The sequence below is a fragment of the Anser brachyrhynchus genome (assembly GCF_964034855.1).
Source record: "Anser brachyrhynchus genome assembly, chromosome: 7".
In the NCBI taxonomy this organism is placed as follows: Eukaryota; Metazoa; Chordata; class Aves; order Anseriformes; family Anatidae; genus Anser; species Anser brachyrhynchus.
The window spans coordinates 12,237,858-12,259,799 of NC_137701.1; the positions used below are offsets into that span (position 1 = coordinate 12,237,858).

Here is a 21,942-nt window from a genome sequence, read left to right on the forward strand (position 1 = left end):
AAGGTCATATCAGTTTCAGCTGGTCTTTTGACAACTTGTTCTAAACAACCAACTTTTATGGGAAACTGACCTGTACTTTGACAACTCCGTGAATGATTCACGATTCATCCATCTGATTCACTCCCATGTCCAGCTCCTTTTGCTACCACGATACATGCCACCTCACAACAAATTAATGTGTCATTTCTTCTTTCAAAGGATATGATTCAGCTCAGCTTATCGGAATTATATCTTCTACTGCAAATCAATATAACGCATGTATGCAGCTAAGAAAGTGGTTCAGTTCAGGTTTGGGTGATTGCTCTCTCCAGTTGAGGGAGGTGGTGGGGAACAGGGTATCTCTGAGAGGTACATCGCTGCATAACGAGAAGTCATCAAATCAGTATTCAGACTACATTTTATACTTCGGTCTCTGAGAGACATTCATGTTGTTGAGCCAGCCTTTGAGAGATGAGGAAGACATTGATGTGTTGTTATGCCAAAGTCCTTTTACATTGTTTTAGGTTCTAAAGGCTCCTACCAGGATATCACAGCTCATTTGATACATGAAGGATATGGAGCTCAGCCTGAGAGGAGCACACAAATGGAAAGTTTCATTGGCAGAACTCAATCTCTGCGAGGTACTTGGGCTTCTGGAATGAAGCACACGTCAGAGAAACTCTGGCTTTTGCTCGATCTCTTCTGTTACATGAATCTGTCCGCAATCAGGGTCATCATTCTCTTCCAGCACCCACTGAGGTTATTCAATCCCACCCTGGAAAGGAACATTTTCTGTGCCACCTCCTCACAAGATCATCCTTCCAAAAGAGGACTGATGCTTCTCATGTGCTGTGGTTAGGGCTGACTGCATGCAGCCTGGAGACTCAGCCAAAGCTGCAAGCTTAGAGCCACCCCATCACCCCATGGGAGGGACTGCCACCCGGGCACCCTGTCTGAGGAATTATTCAAAGTCTTTTTCGTTAGGCAGTTTTGTTAGGTGGTTCAGAATTTGCTTTTTCCAAGCCAAGGGATTGGTACTTTTTTAAAACCGCTGCAGGAAGGTGTAGCAGGTATGAAGCTGCGGGGCAGGGCTGGAGCTCAGTGTGGGTATTTACATGAGCTAACTGCAGTTCTTCTATGCTTCTAGTCATCTTTAAATTTTGCAGTGGGGCAACACCAGTGTAAAGATGTTTATGAACATGAGCTGTATACACCACAAACAATGCAGGGAAACTAAAGCAGAACCCTCTCCTGCCAGCCTTTATCTTAAAATTTCTTTAATTTTCTAGTCAAATTCCTCTATGAAAAAAAAAAAAAAGTATTTGTTTGCAGAAGGAATAAAGACACAGGTCTGTTTCTGGTTCAGTTTGCAGAGTACCTCCAAGCATGCTGAGCATCAGAAAGGCAACAGGGTAAAGTTATACCAACAAATATTTGTTACACCTACTGCCATGTCACATTCTGCACAGCTACAGGAGAAGTAGTTGGATGTATCCTGCCCACAGGACACAAAGTTGTTGGCAAAGTACTTTTTGAACTTCCACAATATGAATTCCTAAACAGAGTCACAAATGAACAAGATATTAATTCCATCCTCTCAGAAAAAAAATATATATATATTTTTTGTTTCTGTCTTACTACAAAAACACCTCTGGAGATTTCCAGAGAGGATACTACAGGTGAAATTCAACAGGCAACAGGCATGCCTTTGGTTTTAGTGAAGGTCAGATGCTACCACATTTTAAGGCTGCCTGCAAAATTAAACCCACTGTAGCCAGAAACCTACAAAATTTGTTAAGTGTTCTGGCAGTGGAGATGATCAATGTACAACACCCTCAAAGCCATACAACACCAGGGCCACCTGCACGCTTTTGTCTCTCACCAACCTGAGCTACACTGCACACAAAACGCCATGCCATCAGCTTTGCACACATGCTCACGTCACCTGATGTCAAAGTGCTGTGTTGGTGGGAGAGTTAGGCACTCAGAAGCTGAAAATGCCTGATCCAAGCTTACCTGGGCAGCCATAATTCGGCTTCCTATGAGTCTGTTTGGGAAATGCAGGGAGTCAGGTTACTAAAGTACATGCATCAAAGCACATGTGCAAGATTATAGTGGCAACTATAAATCTGGCATTTCCTTGCACTTGAATACTTAACTTAACCTATACAAATTTCAATGTTGTTTCTTTAGCTTCCTTGCGGGGAGTGGGGGAGTATAATTTAGTAATTAAAAGCCACAGTATGCTAGAAGCTTATCATCAGCAACGGGTGAACATGGAACCTCCACTGGCACCCCTCATGATATTTGCTCCATAGGACACAACTGCTATGGCCCAGAGGAGATAGGATCCTGTGTTAAGGTTCTTTGTTGTGGTCCATTCCCAGCCAATGGACTCTGAAGGAGAGAGAGGTCCCTCTAGGAGACCACAGGTGTGGGCCTTCCACACATCCATATCCTCTGTTCCTAAAGTACAACATATCATTGCGAGTCTTAGAGGGAAAACCCATAACAATATGGAGCTATTTCCATAAGCCTTCAATATACTTTTGAGCACTGCAAAGCAGAGGAAGGAAATGGCAAGTTGTGAAGATGATTAACTGACACTGCACATCGCTTACAGGATGAAGAAAGGATATTCCTCAAAAGCCCAGGATCATACCTCTGCTATATGGACAAAAATCTGCTTCACGGAAAGAACTGAGAGGTATAAGCAACTTTGACCTTCCCTTCCAGCACCCTGAGAAAATACCAAGTAGTTTTGTGCTGATGCAGTCCAAGACCCAACCCCATGGTGCAACAGGCTTCTGCTGTGACCCAGAGCAGGAGCAGCATCTCAACCTCTACTGCACAGATCCAGCATGCATATATCACTGGGAACAAGTCTCTACAACCATCAGACACTTCCATCTGCCTTCCTTCCTTGCTCTCAAAAACAGAAGACTGGGGGCTTCCTCTTGCATATGCTTTCAGTCATAGTCTCCTAGGTCTAACATTGCAGCACAAGATAGCCATGTCCAAGAACGCTGTCCTGGTCATTGCCTCTGGGTAACGTTGCCACTGGACAGTCCTCTTTGGGGGGGCCAGGTTCCTGGCTGTACAAACAGGCTGTTGCTCCCTATAAGGACCTTGTAAGTACATCCCACTCACTTCAAGACAACGCCATACCCCTGGCGTGCAAACAACTTTCAGCTCAACCCCGCTCCCCCCCACCCCCAGCATCAATATAATGGAAAAAAAAAAACACCCCAATCCCCAAAAAACACTTTGTTTGTTTTTTAAACACAAGCAGCCCCACAGTGGCTGCCTTATCCAGATGACCATTTTTATGGGCTTAGCAAGAGTTCCTTCCTCTTCTGACCCTGTTCCTAGAGCTTAGGGCTGGGGCAAACCAGACCCATCTCACAGGAGCATGGTTCTCATTTCCTAGGTAGGGTCCGCAGTAAATTCACAGTAAATTGCTCCTTCATGGTCTGGCTGGTTGGAGGAGTCCCAATTAGATGTCCATGCAGGGACGGAACAGCAGGGCTGTTCCCTTGTGAGGAAGTCATTACTAGGAGAGCAAGGAGAGAAACACTTCTGAGGGTGGCTGGGATTTGATTTTTAAGTGGCCAGGGTTGTTTTTGGATAATGTCTCTGGGGTTTTCACACCTGCTACCTAGTGCCAATTACACTGCTCTCTCTCATTTTATTTTATTTTATTGGAGAGCCACAGATTCAAGGCATGCTCTTGCTGCAATTACCAGTCACCCTGTATCAGGCTCCTTGCCATTGGCATCACCTCCAACTCACCAAGGATAATACAGGCACTGCTGCACACAGTGTCGAACAGCCAAAATTGCGTTTTCTTTGCCTACACCCCCAAACCACCCTGGTCAGAAATCTTTTAATCAAATCTAGCATTTCCTGGGACAGCAAAATTAAGGTTTCCTAATGTGTTTTCCTTATGTCCCACAGCACCACAGAATCGCCCCAGACTCCCAGCTCTCATCACACCACTTCAGACAAAGTCCGTGCTAACTCCTCCCCCTCGTTCACCAGAGACAGAAAATCTTCTGCCCGTGTTGTGGTTTAACGCTGGCAGATAGCTCAGCTCCACCATGCTGCTCTCTCACTCCCCCTCCACAGCAGAACAGGGGGAGAAAAAACAAAGTTTGTAGGCGGAGATGAGGGCAGGGAGATCACTCAGCAATTACTGTCATGGGTAAAAAGGACTCAATGTAGGGCTGCAACGCCGTGGGACCCGTGGGTGGCAGGGGGACAGCCTGCTCCACCGGGGGCCTCTCTCCTGCCCTCCTTCTGCACCGACCTCGCAGGCTGGAGCTGGCTCTGCTCTCACACGGGGCTCGGAGGCCTCCCTGCAGGCCCTGCCACAGCCTCACTGTGTACACACAGTGCACCCTGTAAAGCTCCGAACCAGAGGAGCCTGTGAGCAGCAGAAATCAATTCCTCCTTGGCAGGGAAATGTTTCTCTGACTCCTATGATTGGTATATGCCCTAGGGAGTTGTGACAGGGCTTCAGGCTAGGAGGTAGCCAGACCTGACATCCGATTGCATGAAAACTAAATACGAAGGTTACGCTGCTTTTTTACAGGCGGGGACATGAGGTCTAGAAACTCAGCCCATGAAAGACAAAAACTGTGCTTTAAAATAGCTGAACCACCATGAGATGAACTCATTAGTGATGGAAAAATTTTAAGAAGAACAAAAATAATATCATAGAGTTATACCTTGGGATCTTTTCCACTGCTGTAAAGATTCAGTTACATCTGGCCTGAGAAATAAACAGGTCTTTACAGGAATTTGAGTTTTCCCAGATCTCTGTTTCTATTAGAAATATCACGTCTCAGCTCCCCATGCTTGTTGTTCTTGGGAGACATTCAGTAGCATTCAGTAATAACAAGGGACTTCTTGGGCCTAGTCTAGTGACACAAGGTAACAAACCAAGATTAGGGAATGGTTTATTCCTTGTCACGGGTGCATCAAGGCTGGCATCTTCCCACCATGCTGATGTATAAATGAGGAGCCAAGTGGAAAAATGTTTTGAATTCTTTGGGACTGCTTTTTCCTAAACCTCCAGAAACCCATACAAGACTGTTCAGACTGGCTCGGTGTCTCAATGAATTTGTCTCAATTTGCATGATTCTTGCCCATTGAACTGCTTCAGACTTTACATGTGGCATAAAAACAGGAATGTAAAGGAAAAAGCTGGGCACTCCAAACTGCACATGAAGAAGAGAGAAATATCAAAATACCATCTCACCCTTTAAGGCCTAAGATACATATGCTCTTTTTCTCCCCCACATAGAGATTACTACAAAACGTAGAAGCCTAAGGCAAATAATTGCCCAATTTGCAACGATTTTAGATGAGATTGGGCACCTCCCCTCCTCAGTCTCCTTTGAACATCCACCCTTGCACCTGGCCCCTGGCCCTGGGGAGCGCTGGAGCAGTTATGTTATACTGTGAGACTACCAGCTGTCTCTGTCTCCTTCCTGCTCTGTCTCCTCTCCCCTCTCATTCCTTCACTGCAGCCTGCCACTGCTCTCTATCACAGGTGAGAGACTATGTGAACAACAGGGAGCAAGCTTGGGAGAATTATTTTTAAACCCATTAAGGGAGTCACCTAGAGTTTTATGGTGCTCTGGTTTTAAAGCTCTGGAGAGCCTGTATTTGATGTGTAATATACAGCCTGCAGGCATCATTTCACAAAGTATTCACCTTTTACCCCACGCTGCCGTGCCAGTTGCCAGTTATCTAGCTTTACTTTGATGTCTCCCACGCTAACACTGACTATTCTGGTGGAAGAAATCTCAAGAGATACTTCATTATGAAAACAAGACCCAGAGATACAGCTGATGTCTTAAGATCATAAACATCCTACGGAGAACAGGGAAATATTCCAACTTCAAGGGCTCTTTGGCTTTTTTACTTTTCATCTCACCAATTTCATCCGGGAGCAATTTGCAGCAATGCTAATTGTATGTTTTCCCTGAGCTGTGCAAAGTTATAGGCCAATTATTTCTCTTCCACCCTTGTGATGCATGCGGATTTCTGCAAAACAGTCTGAAAGAAGTCAAATCTTTTTGTTCAAGAAACAAATTCGCACCATTCCTTAAAGACAGTGAAAATGACATTATCAAAATATAAGCAAGAAAATACAAGGTAGAAACAGCTTTATCCTGCCATTGATTTCAGCAGAAAAAGAGTTAAGCTGATGCCAAACACTTCTGAAGATGAGGACAGGAGGGAACTTTGCAGCAAAGAGAAGTGCACATTTTCTGTCTGCCCAAAGGTAGAAGGTTCAGCATCACATTTGTTTCAGTGACCTCTCATGAATTGTGCAGTCACTCAGTCCTTAATAAACCTAAAAAAACCAAGAGAGATTTAAACTTACGCCTCAAAAAGATCCGGATGCATTAAGGGAATATACAATTAAAGCACTCAAACATCCTAATTCTTTCTTGCTTAATAGCTGGGAAATAACCATGATTGTGCGTACACTGGTTGTTTTTAAGGACCCAGATTAATCTGTTTTTAAGATAAATAGAAATGTTCCCAAGACTTTTTCTCCTGTTACACCATTATTTAGAACTTCCGATACACTTTAACATATTGTTGTGTTATTAAAATACAGAGTACCTACATGCAACCCCCCTGTCAGAGAATGTGGATGTCCCTGCTGGATGGAGCTGGCTCTGCTCTCACATGGGGCAGTGCCAGGGCTCTGTACCTCCCTGCAGCCCCTGCTGCCACAGCCTCATCACATAAATCCAATAAAGAGAGGTATGGCGATTTGTTCAGCTCTCTATGGTCTTTTGTTTCAGAGTTAATTGTGTCCGTTGCATTTATAATTTCAAAATGTTGATATTCTTACAATTTAGCTTTCAATTTATGAGTTACAATTCTTCTGAATAACCAGAATATATTTTTAATCACATCAAATGTTTGGAAAGGCTGCATGTTATCATCGTAGGATCTTCTGGGATTTAAAAAATGGTCCCATCATCGGAGAAGATTCAATTTGTAAAATGCAGGTGTACTTACAGAATTAGCTAGGATAACTACCCTATTTCAAAGTTTTAAGTTTGAAGATGATAATCCTAGGGTTTTGCACAAAACTAGAAAGCCAGCTCCTTACTTTAAGAAATTCAGCTCTGCTTTAGGTACAGAATCAGAATTTTAGTCAATATAGACAAGTTTTGGAGAAAGGACAGATAAATGTTGTGAACACTAGATACTACAACCCACACTTCTGGCATTTCCTATCTAAGTTCTGCCAAAACTTTGAGGACACTTTTAAATGTGACCATTGATATATGTAACATAGCAATCAAGACAGAAAAGTCCAGGCAGGAATACTGGCACAATTCAACGTGATGCAATGGAAACACTAGAAATGCATCATTTTGAGTAATACTGAAGGTCACTAGAAATGCACTTTCTTGAGTGATGGTGAAGACTGTGACATGTAGTAGTTATTTCTGTTACAGAACCATATGTGGATATCACATTGTCTTTCAAGTTCCCATGTCTCTTGCAAGTCTCATAGGTCCACCATGAGGTTTGTGAACTGGTGTCTCCCAGATCTGTTTCCTGAGTTATACTTAAGTGTCCAGAACAACGCTAGTTTGCAGCCAAAGCCAGCCTAATGGATTCTTATGACTGGCGTAGTGCTGGAGTCACCCAGAACAGGGTTTTGGCAAGGCCGGCTGAGGTAGAAACTAGGGAAAACAAAAGGTAGATATTGTCATACAGTGCAGTAAGTGCACTGATTCCCCTCACATTGCACCATGAGTGTCTGGGAAACAGATAAAGACATGCAGAGCTGCATTTCCACTACACACAATCCACTTAGTGGACAACAGTCCCATTGGAGGAAAACAGCATGTAGTTACAGTGTCAGGCAAACAAACTGCCCACAGTAGCACTAGAGAAGAACGATAGCAGTATATAATAAAATATTATAACCGATATTAGTATGTCCCATATTAATTAATATGACTTATAACTAGCACAAAACCAACAACTCCCTTCCTCAGACCCATACTCTGGCTAAAGCCTCTCTGTTAGTGCCCTTAAATCCAGATGCCAAGTTAATATACCCTACCCCAGACACCCACAATGTCAAACTCCAAGGCTCCTCCTCTCCACACCTCACCATCAAATTTCATCCAGGCTTGCCTTACAGAGGAGAAAGATTTGACCACAAGAGCTTGGTAAATTTACTCACCTATGATAGGGCAACCCATCCTGTTCCTGCTGAGTTCACAGTCACCATTTGCTTCCAAGCTCAAACTACAAAGATGCCACACTCCTTATCTCAAAAAATGTACTTTTTTTTCTCCCCCAGGGATGAATTTTCTGTCAATTTCTCCTTGCCAAGGAAGGCAGACACACAACTTTTGCCCTGACAGAATGTTTATACTGCACCTAACACATCTGGGCTCTAACACCAGAGATGATCTACAAAAAAAAAAAAAAAAAGGAGCAACCAGCAGTGCAAAGATCTAATAGGGTAGAGGATGCTCTGAAAAGTACAAGGCTGAAATGCCTATGCTGTAAAGAAATAGCACCAGGAGGGGAAGACAGGCCCAGATTTGAAAAATCTTTAACACATGGACAATGGCAAAGAGTGAAGCAGATCTGAATTTTAATGAGAAAAGCAAACCTAGCAGCTGCTTATCAGTCCTGAATAGAAAGTGTTCTGCACTATTCTACATGGACAAAGCAACTGATCTTGCCTGTGAGTCACAGTGTAAGATTCTCCACTAACAGCTGAAAATACATGGAGGTGCTAAATAATACCATCCCACAGTAATAACAACAAAAACAGTGTCACAGCAATAATAAGCTATGATAGATTTTTTTTTTTTGGTGTCAAAGCCTTTTTCTACTTGCACTACAATGACACAGAAATTAATACCCTGTTGTACTGGGTGAATGGCAAAATGATTATACTGGTATAAATGATAAAAACAATCTCTACTGCAAAGGTGAACAATCAAAGAACATTCCTGCATCTGTGGCCACCAGTCATAGCTGAAAGACTTAACATCCACATGCAAATCACTCTAGAATCATAAAATCATTTGGGTTAGAAAAGACCTTAAAAATCACCAATTTCAACCTACTGAGGCCCATCACTAAACCATGTCCCTTAGTGCCACGTCCACATATCTCTTAAATACCTCCAGGATTGGGGACTCTCCTACTTCCCTGTGAATGCTTGACCAACCTCTCCATGAAGAAATTCTTCCTAATATCCAATCAAAACCTCATCTGGTGCAACTTGAGACTTTCCTTGCATGAGAAAAGAGACTAACATAGGCTTTTATACTTAGGTGAAATCTAGACAGCCAACTTTGCCTAGAGGCCCAACTAAACCAGGGTGATTTGAGTCCCAGCCCAACTGATGTGCCCAAGATCACAAAGCAGGTTAGTGTCACAGGTCTTAATGAAAGCAAGGCGCTTTTAGGTCAGTGGGACAAGGAGGCCTCTCAAAACAAAAAGGCCATCAGGTCTTGTTGACCAGACCTCTGAGAAGTCAGGCTTGCATTGCAATGCCAAATAGTACCATTACAACATGGATTCTTGCTGCGTTGCAATGCTCTGTTGGCTATTACAAGTAACCCAGCCAAACTGAAACCAAAAGAGGCCATCTGTTTGGAGGCCAAAGGAAATAAGCATGTTTACCACACCCTGCACTCCACCCTCCCCTTCCCCTTACCCCACCACATTTCTACTGGGAGAACCTCTTCAAGTAAGATTCTCCAGCTACATCGGTGTGCCTGTCAAATCCAGTGATGATGCTCGTTTCAGGCGGATGCACCACCATGAGGCCCTGGTAATTCCTTGGCATGTCCATTAAGACCACAAATCCATTGCTTCTCTGCTGTGATGACTCACTGTAAAAAGAAGCAGCCAGCGGGGTTCAGAGAAATGATTTAGAGGTGAAAAGCTCCTTAACCTGTTTTGAAAACTCCACAGTCCTAAACTGCACCGTCTGAGATACAATATTTATGTTCAGCTTATAGACCACAATAAAAGCAACTAGGCCAAAGACCTATCAGCTCTTTTATGTATACTTGGCAAGGTTACAAGACAGCAATCATATCCTTGGGATCTTTTACTTTCCTATAAATTCCAAGAGCCACATTTAAAAGTGAATTGGCACATGCATTCTTTATTGTAAGGAAATTTGTTTTGCCTCAGCAATAGGCAAACATCTTCAACCATAAACAAGGAAAGGGAGGGTAGATTTTCACTGAAGCCAGCCATAATAGGCTAGCGGTATCTTCATGCAGAAGGAAAAGTTGGATTATGTGGTAATATACAAGGAAGGTCTGCAGAAAGCTGAATAACATTTTTTGTCCGGAAACCCAAAAGTGCAAACACTTTTGGAAGGCTATGGAATGTGTTACAAGTTGTAATCCTCCCAACAGAACCTCAAAAGCCTTGGCTTGTTCTTCTCTTTTAAATTCAGAACTTGACAGCTATTTAACCAGAACCACAAGTGTTAGAGGTGGAAAAGGCCTAGGGATTATCTAATCTATTCCATGACTTGAACAGAGAACACTAAAACTGTGCTGCATAAGTGGTGTAAAAATTCGTGCAGAAGAAAGAATCATCAAAGCTGATGCTGGAAGTCCAAGGAAGCACATTCCCTTTGACTTGAAACTCATTAATTAATCTTTTAGCTTAAGTAACTGCGGTAATGCTGCTCTTGACTAGAAGGATGATAGCATTGTAATCAGTGCTGCTTCAAGGCTGCTGCTGATTGCCCACACATGAAGAATTAATCTTTCCAAGTGGTGTCACCCGCTGAGCAGGTTCCAAGCTAGGGAAGAAAGGCAATGGCATCCATCCACTACCAAAACACGCATCTTTAATGCTTTCATAGGAATGTTGCTTTGAGTCTTAAGAAGCAAACTCTCTATAAATCACATCATTAAATATATCCAGACTGATGGTTTACAGTAAAGCTCTGCACTGTCAAGGTTTTTGTTGTTGTTCTGTTTTGTTTTGGTGACAATCCAGTTTAAGAAAAACAATTTTCTTCTGATGTTGAAGGGAGGACAGTTTATTGTGTGTGGTTTAAAAATCTTGCTCACGGTTTAAATATTTGAAGTTCTATCAGCCACTGGCAACTGAATTCCACCACCACCCCCTCCTTATTTTATTGGGATTAATATCTGTGCTTTGCAGGTCTGCTATAACATGGTTTGCAGTTTGCTGAACTTTTTACCCTACTTTTTCCGCGGGGTTGGATGCATGCAGGGGGACAACTCGATGAAGTTACTGGCCTAGCAGTTAAGAAAAGATGGTCTAGATCTTGACTCATGACTTTATGAGTCTTCTGAATGATGGCTTAAAGATACCTGTCTCTTTCTCTAATGGAGCAGGTAGCAGTAGGGTTGGATAGATGAGGAAGAAAGTCATGCAGAAGTCCAGCCCTGACTTAATGCTGTAAGGGAAAAGCACAGAGAGAAAGTTACTCCAAATACCCATATTTAAGGGCTGTGCCCCTCTCTCAGCTACTTACACTTACATAAATTCCTCTGCAGAGGAATCATACTAGGACTGCAATGAAGAAAAGCCATTAGATGAAATAACAGCAACAGGAAATAGAGTGAGATCAAGTAGAGATTCATACACCATTAGAAATCCATTCGATTCCTAGGTGCCCTCAATAACAGGTCTTAGGAACTGGTGGGCAAGGGAAGTCCACGCAGCCCTGTGTTGCCACCAGTTTACAGACCTTGACCAGCACCTTCCTTCTTGGATACACAAGCAATGTACCAATAAAATCTCATCTCTTGTTCAATCCTCTTAGTTCTTGGTAGAGAACCTGAGGGAGATTTTTGCCCATGTGGGCTTTCTTGCACTTGCAGATGACCTTGATGCTGGAGGATGAAGTTCATGTGCACAGTAAGTGCTCATGAAACAACAAGTGCACCCACCCATCAGACTAATATACATCAAAGCAAGAGAAAAAGTCTGCTTTTTGATCTGTTTTCTGCAAACTGGTCCACCAGGAGCCATAGGTTAAAATCCAAAGCAGTATGTGGCCATCTATATTAGACTGCAAAGAAAATGTGGCTCTTCCCTCTGCCATGCTACTGCTCTCTGACATGAACTTTGGCATCTTAGCACATGATCAACTCATACGCAAGGCTCCTAGAAGGGCTTAGCTTTCCTTGGATGTACCACTGGTGGTGCCACCAACATCTCTTCAGGAAAAGGGAGGCTTAACTCCACCCTGGAAGCCAATGAAGGCAGAGTCAAACTTGCCGTCTGGGTCACTCCCATTCCTCAGATGTTCAAAGGGGGAGTAAAGCTTTGCTTTTAAAGAAGGTTTTGGGTATGAAGAAAGATGCTAGTCAGGTTTCAGAGGGGGCTTGGTTAAGACCACACATTGCAGCAAAATGGCAGCCCATCAACGAAGTCCTCAGTGCCACTGAAATGGCCTGAAATGTGAATCTTGAAGCTTTGGCTTTGACATCTGCACTAAATACGCAGAAAGCCAATGCTTTCACATACAGAAAATCTGCAAGCAGATGGCTACCACCTCTGGAGCATTCAGCAGTCCTTCCTCTGGTCTTGACTTTGCGTGCCACTGTCCTTATCAAAATGAGTAATGACACATCCCCAGCTGGAACACAGGCCGTGTTGGCATCCAGCAGCCCAGATGCTTTGCTGAACTCTCCAAATCCCTCCAATCTGTAAGACTGTGCTGGAAAGATCAGGAGCAGATTTATCCTGAGATTTCTGGCACTTCTCCTTCCAACCGTAGCTGGCAACTCCAAGAGAAATGCCTCTCTTTTATGTTTTGGCACTTCCAGTGTTGGCAGGATGCAGGAGGGAGGAAAACAAATCTGAGCCTTCCAGAAACTTCATAAACAAACAAAGATTTCTTTTCAGTATGGCTCAGAAGATGGCCAGAGATCTGGGAAGCAAAAGGCAGAGGGAGGATTATATCCTCAGCATCACTAAGCATTTCTCCCAAACACAAAACAAATAAGAGCTTGCACCTCTCCTGCACATTACACCATTGTAACATCCATCTAGGACAGCAAGGTGCTCTAGCTGTGAGGGAGAGATCCCTTGACAAGCGCACAAAACGTGCTTGCCAGAGGGTCTGCCTCGCCTGAGGGGCTTTGGGTAGTGCTGGCAAGCTGAGAAAACATGCTGCTTATGTTGAAAAAAATAATAATAAAAAAAAAAAGGGACAAGCTTGGGCATGCCAAGAACTCCTAAGAGAACCTGAGGGCATTTTTAACCCCTGTCCATGGGCAAGACACCTGAGGCAAGTGCTTTTCCAGATACAGAGGCATGTCCAACAGCCCTGCCTGTGGGCTGCTGGGTCACAGATGAAAACAGAGCAACATGTACACTTTCACAGTAGCTCTCCCAGAAGTTTTTTTTTTTTCTTTTTCTGTTTTCCCATTACATATTGAGGTGGTCCAGTCAATAGCTGCTGTTCACCAAGCTCTCACAGCAAGTGAGGCTGGACTTGGGGCTGTTACAGAGCACAGTGCCAGAAGAAACAGGCAATTTTACCTGGACAGCTAAACCAAGAAATTAATGCTGTCATAATCATGAGCACTGAACTGCATGGCTTTTGTGAGTTGTACTGATGAAAACCTGCTGGCCCTAACCTTAATCCTAACCCTGTTGATAGCACTATTTTCTTATATATCTAAACCAATTAAACTGATTCACCATCACATACTGCCCAAGCAACCCAAGGAAGTGCTACTACATAAACTGAGCTTAGAAAGAATTTGGATATATTTTTCTCAGAAATGGTCATACCCAAATAGATCCAGTTGTGAAAAGATGATATTTGCCACATTGATTTAAGAGAGAGTAAGGTCAGGCGATCACAATCTGAAACACACCGGTTTAGTAAAATACTGCCTTCTGGCCAAGCATGCTTTTTGGCTGTGGAGCTGCTACTAGACAGATGCAATCTGAAAAAAAGCCAGTTGGTCAGATAACAAGAGCTCAGCTCCTAATCCCATCATTAATGAACATGTAAGTCATGAATGAGTCACTTCTACTTCTCTGGCTTAGTTTTCTTGCTAATAAAAATTAATAACCTTTTCTTCTCCTCCCCCCCCCCCAATCTGCTTCACTGTGATGTTCTGCAGACTGATTAATGAGGTGATTTTCTGTGAAACAAGACAAAAGGATGCTGGTCCTGGGAATGGTCTTGTGGACACACTGCTGAAGAAATGCATATTGTCCAGGGGTGACACAGCAGAGAGGCCAGTGATTCAATTTACTGCTCTACAGCCTGAGGGCATTATATTGCTTTTTCCCACCCAGTCCTTTTTGCTTTTTGGATTGATTTTGTCAAAAACAGCTAGGGATTCCTCAGAAGGGGACCTTTTGCAAGTTAATGAAACATGCTATTTAATAAGACTAACACTGCAAGAAAGAGTGTTATTCTCTCCCTTGAAAGCTGCACAAAGTACAACATTCAGCTTGTGGACCATTCTTGAAGTATGCATTTTCCAGGAAATGGATGCGTATATTTATATGTACATACATATTTGCTTTAACATTGGCTTATTTCTGCTCACACTCCAGCACAACAGCTCAACCGCCTTTTTCTGCGCTGCTCTTGGAAGCAGTTCACACAACATCACAAAGGGAATATTGCAAACTTCCGCAAGAGTTTCGCACGATCGATGGGGCTTGCTGTGGGAAGGGAAAGCACACATGTACCCAGCCTTCTGAAGGTTCGGCCACATTTTCTGAGCCACAGAGCTGGATCCTGGTATAAATTAACATTTGTCCGTTCCCAGATGTTCGTTCCGCCTTGTTGCGACACCTCTTACCTAGTTTCAGACTGACCTTGCACTGGGCTTGAGAATGTTCACGAGTTTTTTAGTCATTGTTAAGAACAAGGAAAAAGAAACAAACATCTGGTTAGCAGAGCTGCCAAGTGCACATTCCTTCGTTGTTTTTCAACCTTTCAATCCCTTTGTTTTTTGCTTGAAATTCCGTCTGATAAACGTGCGAAGAGCCACAGGGCACTGATTAGATGAAATTCCGGTTCTGATCCACGCCACCGCTCCACCAGCATCGACTCAGTAGAAGCGCTGCTGACATCCAAAGGCCCCAAATGGCCCAAACCAGGAGTAAGACCCTGGTGAATCTATCCCAATAGTGTTTATGTATGGAGGCCTGATCCCACTCCCACTGAGGTCAATGGGAGATTTGCCACCAACTTCAATGGGAACAGGATGGGGCTTTAATGTCGTTACTGCACTGAAATGGTGTTCGAGTCCATCCTCTGCCAAGATGTGGGGTTCTCGGTTTCTATAGCTGTAATGGTTTTTAATTGGAAACAATGACTTTATTGAATCTTGGCCTGCGGTGCTGGCACAGCCTGACAGACCAGGTGGGGTGGTTCCAACAAAAGCTCGTGGAATATCAAAATCAGGCAGCTCGTGTGACACAGCTTCACCTTCTCTACCTTTGTTGTACAAGCTTCATCCTGCTGCACCTCCACATGGGAGTATCTTCTCTGAACCACAGCTGCTCAGAGCTGCATGAACTCAGCCCTGGATCCATCCTGCCCAGCTACGGGCACCTCCCTACAGCAGCTAAATTAAGGAAAAGAGTTGCCCTAGATTTCATTGATAGTGATATACAGATTCTCCAGGGATTGATTGAAACCTAGGGCAAGTTGTGCCACCTTCCAGAGACACCTGTCTTTTGCAGGAGCATGCCAAAGTGAGGCTAAAATGTCAGTCCAGGAATCCAAGCACAGGAGTTCAGTGTGAAAAGAACCTTTGATTACTTTCCGAGAGTTATCGTAAGGAAAAGGTAAAACACAAAAGGACTGCCGTGTTCTCTGTCAACGAGATGTCTTAACAAGGCATTGCATTAGCTGTTGCTCGGAATACCAAGCATCTGAGTCTTTTAAAAGCTTCCCTCTGTTTTTTATTTACGTGTGAGTGAGTCTGTGTCCCTGAAAACCAGATTTGAAGATCATTAATCCGAGACGAAAAAGCAGGCAGACTTATGCAATGCTGTCCCACCCAGTTGTCAATCCTCTGCAAACCCAATCTACGCACTGAGTGACGCTGTGGAGCGGGATTGTACCGGACTGGAAAGACGCTCATTTCCGTCAGAGATGCCAAATCTGCAGCGTGTCTTTATGATCCATATTGACACTGGCCATGAGAACAATTCTGTTTTCTCCCCGCTGGTCACTTTCATAAATGCCAAGTTTTGGGCAACGCAATGTACGGCATTTCCAGCAAACCGCTCAGTGATCTCATTTGCACTGCCAGTTATTTTTTACTTTAAATGCCTTTTCGTTCAGCCAAATATTTTAGTTTGAGAAGTAATAATCATACAATCTCTCAGGAAATCAGGCTTTCAAAACCAGGATGCGAAGAAGCATGGCCCAGTGGAGACCTGATCATACAGACTATAAAGCCCTGCAGCCACTCACTGGACACCCTTTTTCATGCTCTACGCTCTTTGTATACATGGACATTAAGACTGGTTTCAGCTTTCAGGCCATACTCTGCCATTGTGAGTAATTTTTTTTTTACCCAAGCCCTTTCCAAGGGTTCCCTCATTCAAGGAAACAACAGACTCAGGAGCTAGTTTTTAATTTCATTTGTGAATGTGCAGTCCTCATCCAGCTTTGACTCCAATTTTAAGTGATTTCTGAGTGAGGAAAATACAGCCCAAAAGAGATCTATGGACTGCTCAGTTCCTTCACACAGGAGGTCTGAACATTGCTGGTGAATTAGTTCAGAGGGTTGCCATTCATATTGGAGAAAAAAGGAATTTTGGGTGATCTTGTGAATATAAATGCAGGAAGAGGCTGGCATACCTGACTTGTGCTGGTATTTCATGAGCCTAGACAGCAACACTCTTTTATGATTTGCAGAGAAGAACAATGCCACTCACACATGGATATTATACGATATTTTTGTCAAGAAAGATAGACAGGTACAGTGGAAGCTACTGGTAAGCTCACTTTTGTGAAAGGAAAATTGTTAAAACTTTCCTAAGCTTTCTATTAGTTCCATCTATTGAGTCCTACCAAATCAGAGTGGTTTAACAGCCTCTGCAAACCAGCAAAAATGCACTCATAAAATCTTTATTAAAGAAAAAGTTTTGGAAAGCCAATTTGACCAGGTCTTCTCCATATGAAGGGACTACATTCAAGCTTTGGAAATTCTGCTTCTGTTTTGTACAGATGCCCTCTCACTGACCCACAACTTCATTTAACTCTCCTCAAGAGGAAGAAAAGAATCCCTGCTAAAATTATTAGCTTTCACAAAGAATATTTTCTTTGAGGAAATGGCCAGCACACGTGCTTTGCTTTCTCAAAGGACTACCGTGAATATAGCACTAACTCTGTACTCCTGCAGCTAGGAGACTTCCCCCCCCCACCCCAAAGACAAACACAGATTAGTACTGTGTCTACCCTGTTGCACTTCCCATGAAGATGCTCCCCTGGTTTTCATGCTCTCTCTCTCATAGTTAATTTGGAGGTCTGGTGTCCGTTGGTCCCATATCTCACTTCTCTCAAACCATCTTATTTATTTATTTATTATTATTATTTTTTACTGCAGAATATGAACCCCTAGGACCAATGCATAGGGTGTTTGCTGGGTAGCAAAAATGTCTAATAGCTTTGGTTCCCTTTTCTTCAGTTGCTTGCCCGCCACCAAGAGTGCCACAAAGTGGGAGATTTAGACCTGAAATACAGCCCAGGGATATTTGCTAGAGGCCACCACAGCCTCATAACACAACATCTGCCCTAGCTTTTAGAGGGGAAAAACAAACCAGAAGGAGCTTGCGCAACATGTAATCAAACACAGTTGCTCTAAAAGGCAAGGAAGAAGAAATTCGTGCTGTCCTCCTAGCATCCATCTAGAGACCTATGTCCCTAGACTCCACCTAATGTGATCCTGTTCAGCTTCTTGGTTGTATTTTCTGCGTGTAGCTGGAGGAGTTTCTTTTCCCTCTTATGGAGGTTTGCTAATCATGAGAGCTGCAGAGAGCGCAGAAATATTAACAGCAGTTGACAGAAGAGCTCTCAGTGGGACACAGAGGCTCCTGGCTTACCACTCAGTGTACAGGCCCTTAGGATAACACATATCATCTTACTGTTATAATTATTACTACTTTCATTAAAATAGAGGAGATGAGAGACCCATAAGGGGAGGAGAGCCTGAAATCATGCATACCTTTTTTATGACACCCAATGCAGCCCGTGCTCCTAGCCAAAGCACCCAGACAGGCTATCTCATCAAATTCAGCAGTAGTAGTGAAAAGAGACCTACAAGTTATTTGATAAAATGCCACATTATGAGGTATCATAGCCTCAGACACAAGGGACTTCAAAGCTACTCCCAGGCCTGCTTACAGCTGTTACTTGGGGTTGCTGTGTCTCAGTCTGTGTTCAGCTTTCTATTTCGGAGCATACAGAGGTGCTCTCCAAACTGAGGAAATGCTGCCCATTCTGCATAGAGTAAGTAGGTGTCCTTTTTTTTGAATGGATTAAACAAAAAATCATCTCCATTTCCCCCCAGCGAGGGCTCTTTTCACATGCAAGGCAATGCTTTTGACACCATGAAATCAGTCAATTCAAATATTTCACCCTGAGACTGACTGTTTTTAGTTGGAGCATGTATTCTGCTAAATAAACCCTATGGCTGCTGAAATGAAAGCAAGAAGCTAGAGGCTGCACACCAAAGCCCACTCTGTTCCTACCTCTTGTTTTCGGAAGGGTGCAGGTTTGAGAACAGTGACATCTTCTGCTGGCAGAGCCAAAGGGAGAACTGTGGCAGCAAGAAGAGTTGGGGCAGGCAGAGTGAGCATCTGTCCACAGATGAAGCAGGCGCAGCCTGCTTCATAACCATAACCAGCCATACTATGAGGAAGAGACAGCATTTCTCAGACTGTTACAATTTTGACTCCAATGAGTTCTAACTAAGCCAGTCACATCACCCAGCCGACATAGGTACAAAGCAAAGTGTCCCTGTTTCCTAGCACGGCCAAGTGCAAACTGGATGATCACTGGATGATTTGTGTTGCACCTTCTCATCATAATTCAGACAAGAAATCAGCACAAACCACAAGTTTCCCAAATAAAAGGATGTTCATTCATGCAAATGTCATCTCTGACATTGCAACACATAGCTTTCCCACTTCTTCTCAAGGCTGTGCAAGTACCACCGCCCCCAAAGCAGCTGACTTTCCCCATCTTCTAAATGTTCCTCACTCTAACATGTTATTGGCAGCTCCACACAGAGAAGTCCCATGCATGCAACTGACCTTGAGCAACAGTGTCACCTCCAGCACTGCCTCCAATGCACATTCCTCAGCACCGAGATGACACATCTCAGATTCTGCAACAGTGAATAGAAACATATTCATCTTTCTGATCTGTCTTCCTCTAATCCACCAAGGAGTGTCCTACAGCTTATTACCCAGTCCTCCCAGAACACATTAATCACTCTAAGTCATAATAAAGCTTTCTAATGATGAACAGACTACAGCTGTTAAGAAACTGCAAATGCTAGGCCAGCTTTTGAGGGCACCGTGCAACAGCGCTACTATAGTGAACTTACGATTTTGATGCATGCAATTGACATTAATTAGCACAATCAGAAGGCTACCTTTATGACTATTCTAATATTTTCATTTTGTTTGTTGTACAGGAGATGCTAGAGAACATTTCTCCATTGATAGCAATGGGAGGCAACGAGGTTAGGCTACGAGGTAAACACTTCAACAAACTAGATTTTAACCCAGGTTAGTAACTTCAATTAGTCCCAAACCATTAACCCCACATACTTATCTTTACCTTCACGGCATTCTCAGTCCAATACAGCAGATACGGCCAAGCTGCACAAAGCCATGTACTATAGAAATACCCAGGCTTATCTTAGTAAAGGCGAGTTAGTTTGTGTAGAGCTTGGAGTCACTAAAGTCACTGCTACCAGCTTCCTCATCTGTGACTACATGACCCATTGGTCTGAAAAGTAGCCCAGGAAAGGGAATGGCAGGAGTTCAAGGACACATAATCTATGTGGAAAAGTGAACGGGAGCCTTGCTAAGGACATCAGCTAGGTAAAAGGCTGTGGGAAAAAGAAGGGGACAGAATATGGGGACAAACTAGGGAGTCACAGATATCAGTGGAATCAAGGGGAAAACCAGGTTGAATGTCAGGAAACTTCTTCTACTGGTAAGTGAAAAACACGAAGAGTGAGGCTGCAATCACTGCCAGCCTCTAAGAACAGTAGAGACATATATTTTAAAACTGGAAAAGTGCCATGGGTCGTTTGTTAGGGAAAGAAGAAGGGTTGTATGGCTTCCTGAAACCATCTGCAACCACACTACCCAGCAGACAAATAGACAGAGTCAATGTCCTATTTTGAGGATTTGGGGATTGGGGATTTTTTCAAAGAGTTTAATTAATTATTTAATTAATTTGTGCAACATACCTGATTCTCTGGTGCTACTGCATTGCTTCTGACTGAACTGGATGACTATGACCAATATTAAACTCCATGTTTATCGCTGTATTATTCCAGCAAAAAGACATGAACACAAACCTGATTTCAGTCATTGTTGAGTAGCAGACTGGTTGCTAAATCTTCAGCTATAGAGCAGCAACTCAGTTAGGCAGCTACAGGTAAGAACTGTTTTTCCCCTTCCAATTACAGCTGGACAGGTGCAGGGAATATATTTTAAATTATGCTGATCACAGGAGCATCACACCTACTAAACCAGCTGGTCACATTCACATTAGGTTTAGCTGTGATGATCTGAAAAGCATATCTGAAAAATAATTTATATTCATCATCTGAAATAAGCATAACTTACTCCCATTCTCCCCTAAACCTTCTATACTTAAGCTATTCAGCTATGGTTTCTGCTCACACATCCTTTTGCAGAAAAGCTGTTCTAAAGGTTAAGCTAGTCGGAGAAATATATTCTCTTGCACATAGAGGGGAAGACAGCTCTAATGTGCTCTTCTCAGGACTCATTCATCACCTATTTTGGGGGTCAACTGGTCCACAAAACTCAACAGCCTGCCTAGGACATGCAGTGGTGCAGACTGAGGGCAGCACCTTTCCTTACCCTAGAAGCCAACCTGGATTGTGGGTTTTCAGATCTGACCTGCACTTGTGAGGGTTGTTAAACAACCCTGCTTCTCAGATCTGCTGCTAAGAGCTTGGATAGGGTTGGCTTATAAGAGAGCTAGAATGCTCTATCAGCAGTAGCATGCATGCGTGCTGTAGCATGCAGGCTCTGGCTGCAAAATGACTTGTTGGATCCCCAGTTCTCTGGGGCAGGAAAAAGTCTGGTAAATAATCTAAGAGAGGCAGAAAGTGCAAGGGAGCAAATGAACCTGACTACAGAGTTTCTGCAGCTTTACTTCAATGATGAGGTTTATCAAGAAAGTGGCTAAATGAAGAACCAGAACTGCTTTTTCAATTCTCTGTGTTTGTGTGTGTGTGTTTGTGTGTGTACATGAGGAAGTTTGTTCTCTTTCATTGTGGGTTTCACTGGTATTTCCACCAAAAAGGACAGTACTTTGAAGCTGGGGAGGCTGGGTATGTTCCTTAAGAACTGGGGGTGATTCCAGAATGCAATTATATTATTAGTACAAATAAAGCATGACATTTCCTACAACAGCACATCCAGAAGGAATTTTTACATAGTTCATAAGACTCCAGAGTAACTTCAGCCCAGTGCAGGCAGCCAGTCACGCTGGAATACCAGCTGCTCAGAAGAGCAAAGACTAGTTAAAAGAATGAAGTGTTTAAAACTTCATTTTTTAAAGAAGTGACTTTTCTTTGTCTTGCTTCACTGATTTTCAGTGAGATGAATAGATTGTTACTGTATCATGAGCAATAGTTGAATTATGATCATGAAAATTCTTTTCTTTGGTGAACTTGTAGAGAA

At 43.2% G+C, this 21,942-nt stretch overlaps 1 long non-coding RNA gene across 13 annotated transcripts in view; it reads right to left on the reverse strand.

Annotated features, from left to right (window-relative positions):
* Positions 1–21,011, reverse strand: part of LOC308197952 — a 38,286-nt gene extending 17,275 nt beyond the window's left edge. For 3 of the 13 annotated variants that reach the window (XR_013953452.1, XR_013953453.1, XR_013953454.1), the window contains exons 1-3: positions 20,586–21,007; positions 19,303–19,376; positions 18,739–18,898 (exon numbers count right to left, since the gene is read on the reverse strand). This is a non-coding gene — a long non-coding RNA (uncharacterized lncRNA). The other 10 variants (XR_013953459.1, XR_013953460.1, XR_013953462.1 and 7 more) reach the window with 10 other exon arrangements.
* Between the last annotated feature and the right edge of the window lie 931 nt (positions 21,012–21,942).